Consider the following 8,143-nt stretch of genomic DNA (forward strand, 5'->3'; position numbering starts at 1 on the left):
TCGGCTGACTGCAACCTTTGCCTCCTGGGTTCAAGCGATTCTCCTGCCTCAGCCTCCTGAGTAGCTGAGATCCCAAACGCACACCACCACACTTGGCTAATTTTTGTATTTTTAGTAGAGATGGGGTTTCACCATGTTGGCCAGGCTGGTCTCAAACTCCTGACCTCAAGTGATCAGCCTGCCTTAGCCTCCCAAAGTGCTGGGATTACAGGCACAACTAGGCTCAGCCTAAACTAGGGGTTATGTTATTAACACCTACCTCAGGGTTACTGTGGGATTTCAGTGAATAACTACATGGTTAGTGGCACTGAGCTGATACCCGGAGAATGTCTGCCGCGATTTCTAGCCCAGTTTGGCTGGAACCCAGAGGACAAGAAGCTGTGAAAGATGAGTCTGCCAATTGACTGGGATCCAGGTCTAGAAAGGACTTAAAAGTGACAGCTAAGACATTTAGTCTTTCCCCTACAGAGGCTGAGACAGGAAGCCTGCTCTGCCCATGACAGAATGAAGAGAGGCTGTAGGAAGGTGTGCATGGATGACAACTGACCCCGTGTGAGCAGTCAGGGACTCGCTCTGGAACTAGGGCGGCAGCAGCAGGGGTGGGGAGGAAATACCGGATGCTGGAGGATTATGAGGACAGAAAATTGGCCTGGGTGGTGTGGGAGTGAGGGGCGTGACATGGGTGATGCTGTGCACTCACACAGGAACATCGTGAAGGGGAGTGGCCTTGGGAGGACAGCTTGATCATCGTGGTTTTGCCTGTGAGCAGAAGTGCCCAGTGCTGTTACCCAGGAGAGGGAATGGAGTGTTGGAGCTGGGAGTGAGGCTGGAGCTGGAAGATCCAAGACCCAGTGAGACAAGTGGACTCCTGGGGATGAACACAAGCAGCTGAGCGAGGCAAGGCTTAGTGGGGGCCGGAGGCGGAGGGGACGGACGCCTGGCTAGAGGTGGTGGTGGGAAAGCAGAGAAGGAATCCCTGCAGGTTGACCCTGGAGCAGAGTGCTGGGTCCCAGCAATGGACAAGTTAGTTAACTTAAACGGGGGCATCCTCAAGGCAGTAAACTGGAGCCAGGTGGGTTAAATTCTTCTTGCTGCTATTAAGGGGAGGAGGAGACAGGTTTCTGCAGACTATACATTTTGGAGAGAAACAAAAAAGAATATCCCCATGTTCCCTTTGCCCTGTGATGCTGGAGCAGATGGGCAAGGTCCCAAGACAAGCACAATGGGGACAGGCCCTTTGCTGACCTGTTAAATCCTTCGGCTGTGCGTAAGACTTTTTTTTATTTATTATTATTATTTTTTAATGAGACAGTGTCTCGCTATGTTGCCAGGCTGGTTTTGAACTCCTGGGCTCAAGCAATCCGCCCACCTCAGCTTTCCAAAGTGCTGGGATTACAGACGTGAGCCACAGCACCTGGCCTGTAGCCTTTAATAATGGATTTTATTTTATTTTATTTTATTTTATTTTTTTGAGACGGAGTTTCACTCTTGTTACCCAGGCTGGAGTGCAATGGCGCGATCTTGGCTTACCGCAACCTCCGCCTCCTGGGTTCAGGCAATTCTCCTGTCTCAGCCTCCTAATAATGGATTTTAAATGTGTGTTAACATTTTTAAATGTGCTTATTCTTTATTAGAATTAGGGTGAAATAGCTACTTGGCTGATTTTCCTTTCTATCTATGTATTTTTATTATAACTGGAAGGACTTGCTCCCCCGTTGTACATTCCCTCATGATAAGCAAGATTTTCAGTTTTTTTGTTTTTTATTTTTGTTTTTGTTTTTGAGACAGGGTTTCACCATGTTAGTCAGGCTGGTCTTGAACTCCTGACTTCAGGTGATCCGCCTGCCTCGGCCTCCCAAAGTGCTGGGATTACAGGCGTGAGCCACCGCGCCCGGCTACAAGATTTTCAGTGTTTATGTTTCAATATTCATGATTAATACTTCTCTGTTCTCCTTCACTTCCTATGCTACTTTTTCCTAAAATTCCTGGACTTTTTATCAGTTCTGTAGAGGCGGACAGAAAGGCTCCGGGCAGTAGGAAGGACACCCCTCCAAACCTCAGTCTTCATACATCATGGTCCGGGTGTGCAGGCAACCTCCGAAGGGACCCTCCAGACTCCATGGAGCGTCCCAGTGTGGGGGTGGGGCACGGAAGGGGGAGGGGGCTGGGGCCTGGTGCTTGCTAAATGGGGCGGTGGGGGGGCAGGTCCCCGAGCACTGCGGTATCCTCCAGCCAGCTCACCAAACGTGCGTGTGGCAGGGACGGAGCCCACTCGATGGAGCGCGCCTCTCAGACCTTGTCTAGGAGAAGGGGCCACCCGCTTATGAAAGTAAGGGATGTTGCAATCACGTGCCACAAGCCCCAGTGGCCTAATGGATAAGGCACTGGCCTCCTAAGCCAGGGATTGTGGGTTCGAGTCCCACCTGGGGTAAGACAAGCAAGTATTTCCTTTTGAAACAGAGTCTCGCTCTGTTGCCCAGGCTGGAGTGCAGCGAGCACATCTCGAATCACTGCAACCTCCGCCTTCCGAGTTCAAGCGATTCTTCTGCCTCAGCCTCCGGAGTAGCTGGGATTACAGGCGCCCGCCACCACGTCCAGCTAATTTTTGCATTTTTAGTAGAGACGAGGTTTCACCATATTGGCCAGGCTGGTCTCAAACTCCTGACCTCAGGTGATCCGCCCGCCTCGGCCTCCCAAAGTGTTGGGAATTACAGGCGTGAGCCACCGTGCCCAGCCAAAAAGTGACAACTTTTTACAAGATCTTTTATTTCCTTTTTTCTTTCCTTCTCAGGGACGTTGGAACTGACCTTGGTCTCTGGTTCGACTCCTGTGCAACGTCTTGATGTGGAGCCACCTCCTCCAAGCACCTAAAGCCGGTAAGCGCGGGTCATGCCAAGCCCTTGAATGAACAGCTTTCGTCAGGGCAGGGCGCCACAATTTTGAATCTGGGGGAACTCAGGAGAATAAAGTTGCTCAGAGGGTTCCCAGGATACCCCAACTCCACCTGGCGGGGCAGCCCCGGAGAACCAGGGGTAAATGACCGACTACGGCGACTGCAAATAGAGGGTTCTGCAGGAGAAGGCGTGGGGCGTAGACAGGGCAGACGCAAACAGGAAGCCGACGGATGGTGGTGGAGGTCGCTGGTTCCACGCACCAAAAGCGACTTCGGGAGCACAGCCCCCTCGACACCCCAGGTGGGACTCGAACCCACAATCCCTGGCTTAGGAGGCCAGTGCCTTATCCATTAGGCCACTGGGGCGCGGTAAGACGCCAAATCCACGTGCTCCGTGATAGGTGTTCAATAGCACGTGCCCAAACCCTGCCGTGGGTCACCGCGCTGCAAACTCGAGAAGCCATCCGGACGACCGGATGAGCTGCTCGCCGGGCGCGGCATCCCCACGAAGCTACTAAAGAGCTCCACGCGGTGGTGACGCGCGGGGACCAGGAGCCTGCAGTGCGCCCTAGCCGAGGGGAAGTTCTCGGCAAGCGCCTAGCCGGGTGGAGCGGAGCTGTGAGGAATACGCAGGGACCAGGACGGAGGGAAGAACGAATCTGCAAACTATGCTGGAGTTGGGGCACGGGCTGCTTGCTCAAAAGGAGCGCCACCACGAGGGGATTGGAATCCTCAATCTTCTGATCTGAAGTCAGACGCCTTATCCGTTAGGCCACGCAGCCACGGTGCCCAGCGAGGCTTAGAGACTGGGATGGGTGCTGTGCCGCTGGGGTGGCTGCTTGAGCAGCTGGGGCCACAGAAGAGAGCCAGCGCGTCGCTACAGGCAGCTGGGCTTGCGGGCGCTGTAGCCGCGCCACGCGGGGAGCGTTTAACAGTCACCAAATTAGTCTCCCAGGCAGGTATGCACAGTAGGAGACCGCGTGGCCTAATGGATAAGGCGTCTGACTTCGGATCAGAAGATTGAGGGTTCGAGTCCCTTCGTGGTCGGAACGTTTTAATCCATGCAACTGTAATTTCCGTCTTTTTTCTTGTTTTAGACCCAGAAATGCCTCCCGATCCCTCCATAACGCGGCTCTCGCGATCCGAAGCTGGGGAGCTGCCTCTGTCCAATCACGCTTTGCACCCCGGACGCTTCCGCTTATGACGTCATTGATCAGCCTGTGGCATCTGCATCTAAGAGGTATGTGATCAGTTACCTGCATTGTGAATCTAATGGTTAAAGGCTAACCTCTGAAATTGGTAGTTTTGGGTTTGAGAATCACCTGGGGTTGTGTTGCTGGAGCTGTGTTTTTAAAACCCACTTGAACAAAAGTAATTATTTATTTTATTTATTTATTTTTTTTTTTTTTTTGAGACGGAGTTTCGTTCTTGTTACCCAGGCTGGAGTGCAATGGCGCGACCTCGGCTCACCGCAACCTCCATCTCCTGGGTTCAGGCAATTCTCCTGCCTCAGCCTCCTGAGTAGCTGGGATTACAGGCACGCGCCACCATGCCCAGCTAATTTTTTGTATTTTTAGCAGAGACGGGGTTTCACCATGTTGACCAGGTTGGTCTCAATCTCTCCACCTTGTGATCCACCCGCCTCGGCCTCCCAAAGTGCTGGGATTACAGGCTTGAGCCACCGTGCCCGGCAATAAAAGTAATTCTTAAAAAAAAAAAAAAAAAAAAAAAAAAAAAAACCTAGGCTGGGCGCAGTGGCTCACGCCTGTATTCCCAGCACTTTGGGAAGCCAAGGTGGGCAGATCACAAGGTCAGGAGATCAAGACTATCCTGGCCAACATGGTAAAACCCCGTCTCTAATAAAAGTACAAAAATTAGCAGGGCATGGTGGCCTGTGCCTGCAATCCCAACTACTCGGGAGACTGAGGCAGAAGAATCACTTGAACCAGGGACTCGGAGGTTGCAGTGAGCCAATATTGTGTCACTGCACACCATCCTGGCGTCAGAAAAAGACTGTCTCAAAAGAAAAAAAAATCTATAACATAAAAAACAAAAACCAACTGGCACATTTTGCCTTTCTAATAATACTTAGCTACATTTTGTGCATATGTCTATTTATTATTTTTTATTTATTTTTTATTTATTTTATTTATTTTTTTTTTGAGACGGAGTTTCGCTCTTGTTACCCAGGCTGGAGTGCAATGGCACGATCTCGGCTCACCACAACCTCCGCCTCCTGGGTTCAGGCAATTCTCCTGTCTCAGCCTCCTGAGTAGCTGAGATTACAGGCACGCGCCACCACGCCCAGCTAATTTTTGTACTTTACTTAGTAGAGACGGGGTTTCACCATGTTGACCAGGATGATCTCGATCTCTTGACCTCGTGATCCACCTGCCTCGGCCTCCCAAAGTGCTGGGATTACAGGCTTGAGCCACCGTGCCCGGCACATATGCCTATTTCAATTAATTTTCCTTTTCTTCTCTAGGATGCCAGACTTCAAACCCATGTGAGGGCAAGTGGGGCCCCATTTCTTTTTGCCTCTCTTAGCTGGTACCTGGAATGAGTTCAACATTCAAACATTCACCTCCTAAATGTGCTGTACAAGCTACAAACCCACAAGCAAATGAAATGGAGCGGGTTATGTTTCAATCTATGGTATTGAAGTTAAACAGCAGACAGAACTCCAGTCCCTGGCCTCAAGGGCAGTGGGGGTGCAGCCCAACTCTGTGGCCTCGGTCTTCCTAGTGGCTCTGTGTACAGTGAGACGGCACCTACCACCCAACTGCCCTATGCTTGGAAGAGGGTGCCAGGACGCATGTGTGCAAGCGTACTTGGACATCGGGGAGAATAAATGCCAATCTTTGTACCAGTCAGAGTCTGGCATGAAGAAGATGGCACATTCCCACTGGGTAATCCGAGGAGCATTTAAAAGAGTCCCGTTTAGTACGGACAGGTGTAAGGAAACGAGGACTCCAGGATGGGCATTAGTGACGAGCTGTCCCCATCACCAGGCCCGAAGGGTCACAAAAGGCAGCAGCTCCTGGAACCCAGAGATCGGGTATTGAGAGTCGCCCCAGGAGCTAAGATGTCGAGTCCAGAGATGCAGAAAGCCCACGGCTACCTTGATATCACAGGGAGGTACCCGAGGGAATAAATGCCCACCTTCACCTTCCTCCTTCCCTCCACTATCCTGCTGCTGAGGCTCGGCCTGAAGCCAGTGGGAGTTTGGTGGGGCCTCTCCGACTCGGGCAGAGGAGCTGAGGAAGAGCGGAGAGTCGGGCTTCTGGAACAAAAGGATGTCATCGGGCATTCAGAGTTTGCCCCAAAAAAGCCTTCATTTTACTCATAACCCTCGAAACAACCCTGAGAGGGAGGAAGGAGTGGAAGGAGTAGGTGCAAAGAAGTGACAATGATGCTAGCCTGGGTTGGGGGCGTTTCAGAAGCACATTGGGGAGCTGCTCAAGTTGTTTCCCATGGGAATGGGTCTGTTCCCCTTGTAAAACATCAGAGCACTGTACACCTAATGATGTTCTCAATTTCCTCCATATGCATTTATTACACTTTAGCAAACTGCTTTGTTTTTTGTTTTTGTTTGAGATGGAGTCTCGCTCTTGTCACCCAGGCTGGAGTGCAATAGCAAGATCTCAGCTCACTGAAACCTCCACCTCCTGGGTTCAGGCGATTCTCATGCCTCAGCCTCCTATGTAGCTGAGATTACAGATGCCCGCCACCACACCCAGCTAATTTTCGTATTTTCAGTAGAGATGGGGTTTCGCCATGTTGGCCAGCCTGGTTTCAAACTCCTGAGCTCAAGCCATCCCCCAACACTGGCCTCCCAAAGTGCCTGGATTATAGATGTGAGCCACCATACCCGGCCTCTTCTCTTTTATTCATAATAAATTCACATTAAAATTCTTCTAAGTGTCAAGCACAGTGTTAGTCCCTGGACAATGTATGACTAAGGTATAGTGCCAGCACTCAACAAAGAATGCTCAAGAAGCCTCTAGATCTTTCTAGTCTTCTAGTGTGAGCAGGAATTGCAAATGCCTGATGGGAAGGGTGGAGTAGGAGATACAGTTAGCAATTTGCTGAGGTTACAATGGGAGGAGAACAGTGCGCAAGAGAGGGCCTGAGAGCCTTGCCCCCAAGGTAAAGAGACTGCATTTGATCTTGTGGGCAGTGTGGAGCCAGGGGAGGGTTTGAGAGGAGTCACGTGCAGGAATTTGCTTTTGGAAAAGCTCCCCTTGGCGGCAATATGAAGAATGGATTGGAGGTGGGCGAGAGTACAGGCAGTGAGGCCACTTTTAGGGTGAGGCATCATGGCTTAAGGAGGAAATTACCAAGGCCTGAACACAGGTGACAGCAGTGATGCCCAGAGGGAAGTAAGAGGAGATTCTTAGCAAGTGGACTCTAGGAGGTGGTGCTTGACTGATTGGGGATTAGAGCCTAGGAGGAGCCTGAGACGTTTTCCTAGGATTCCGGAGGGAGGTGGTGCCACATCCCCAGACAGATAGGGAAGGAGAGGGGTTTAGAGCTGGTTGCCCTAAGTCTAAGATGCCTGCAGGGTCCCAAGTAACTGACTATACACATTTCTCAGCCAGGCTTGGTGTCTCATACCTGTGATCCTAACACTTTGGGAGGCCAAGGTGGCTGGATCACCTGAGGTCAGGAGTTCAAGACCAGCCTGGTCATCATAGTGAAACCCCATCTTTAAAAGAAAAAAAGAGAAAGAAAGAAAAAAAGCCTACAGATTTCTCATCAGGCATTGTTGCTCTTCTCTAATATGGTCTGCCTGCAGTATTTGGCAGAAATGTCACATGTCTCCCCTGTGTGTGCTACCCTTTCCTATGTAGGATTTAAGCCATATCAAGTCAGCCTTTGCTTACTTTTTTTTTTTTTTGAGAGTGTTTTGCTCGTTGCCCAGGCTGGAATGCAGTGGCACGATCTCAGCTCACTGCAATCTCCGCCTCCCGGGTTCAAGCTACTCTCTCAGCCTCCAGAGTAGCTGAGATTACAGGTATGTGCCACCATGCCCAGCTAATTTTGTAGTTTTAGTCGAGATGGGGTTTCTCCATGTTGGTCAGGCCGGTCTCGAACTCCCGACCTTGGGTGATCGCCGACCTCGGCCTTGGAAGGTGCTGGGATTAGGCATGAGCCACCATGCCCGGCTGCTTACTTTCTACCTAGAAACTTACCAGGTTATCTCATTTAATTCTCATTACAATCCTGATATTTGTAAATGAGAAAACT

At 50.9% G+C, this 8,143-nt stretch overlaps 1 long non-coding RNA gene and 3 other non-coding genes across 4 annotated transcripts; 3 read left to right on the top strand and 1 right to left on the bottom strand.

Annotated features, from left to right (window-relative positions):
- The first annotated feature begins 2,358 nt into the window (after positions 1 to 2,358).
- On the top strand, positions 2,359 to 2,431 carry TRNAR-CCU (transfer RNA arginine (anticodon CCU)). The gene has a single exon. It is a non-coding gene; the product is annotated as a tRNA-Arg (tRNA).
- On the top strand, positions 2,388 to 7,466 carry LOC104651989 (uncharacterized). Its single transcript, XR_745358.3, has 3 exons — positions 2,388 to 2,876; positions 3,991 to 4,133; positions 5,379 to 7,466. It is a non-coding gene; the product is annotated as an uncharacterized LOC104651989 (long non-coding RNA).
- TRNAR-CCU (transfer RNA arginine (anticodon CCU)) lies at positions 3,187 to 3,259 on the bottom strand. The gene has a single exon. It is a non-coding gene; the product is annotated as a tRNA-Arg (tRNA).
- Positions 3,868 to 3,940, top strand: TRNAR-UCG (transfer RNA arginine (anticodon UCG)). The gene has a single exon. It is a non-coding gene; the product is annotated as a tRNA-Arg (tRNA).
- Positions 7,467 to 8,143: the final 677 nt, after the last annotated feature.

The sequence above is a fragment of the Saimiri boliviensis genome, chromosome 17 (genome assembly GCF_048565385.1).
Source record: "Saimiri boliviensis isolate mSaiBol1 chromosome 17, mSaiBol1.pri, whole genome shotgun sequence".
NCBI classification, from domain to species: Eukaryota; Metazoa; Chordata; class Mammalia; order Primates; family Cebidae; genus Saimiri; species Saimiri boliviensis.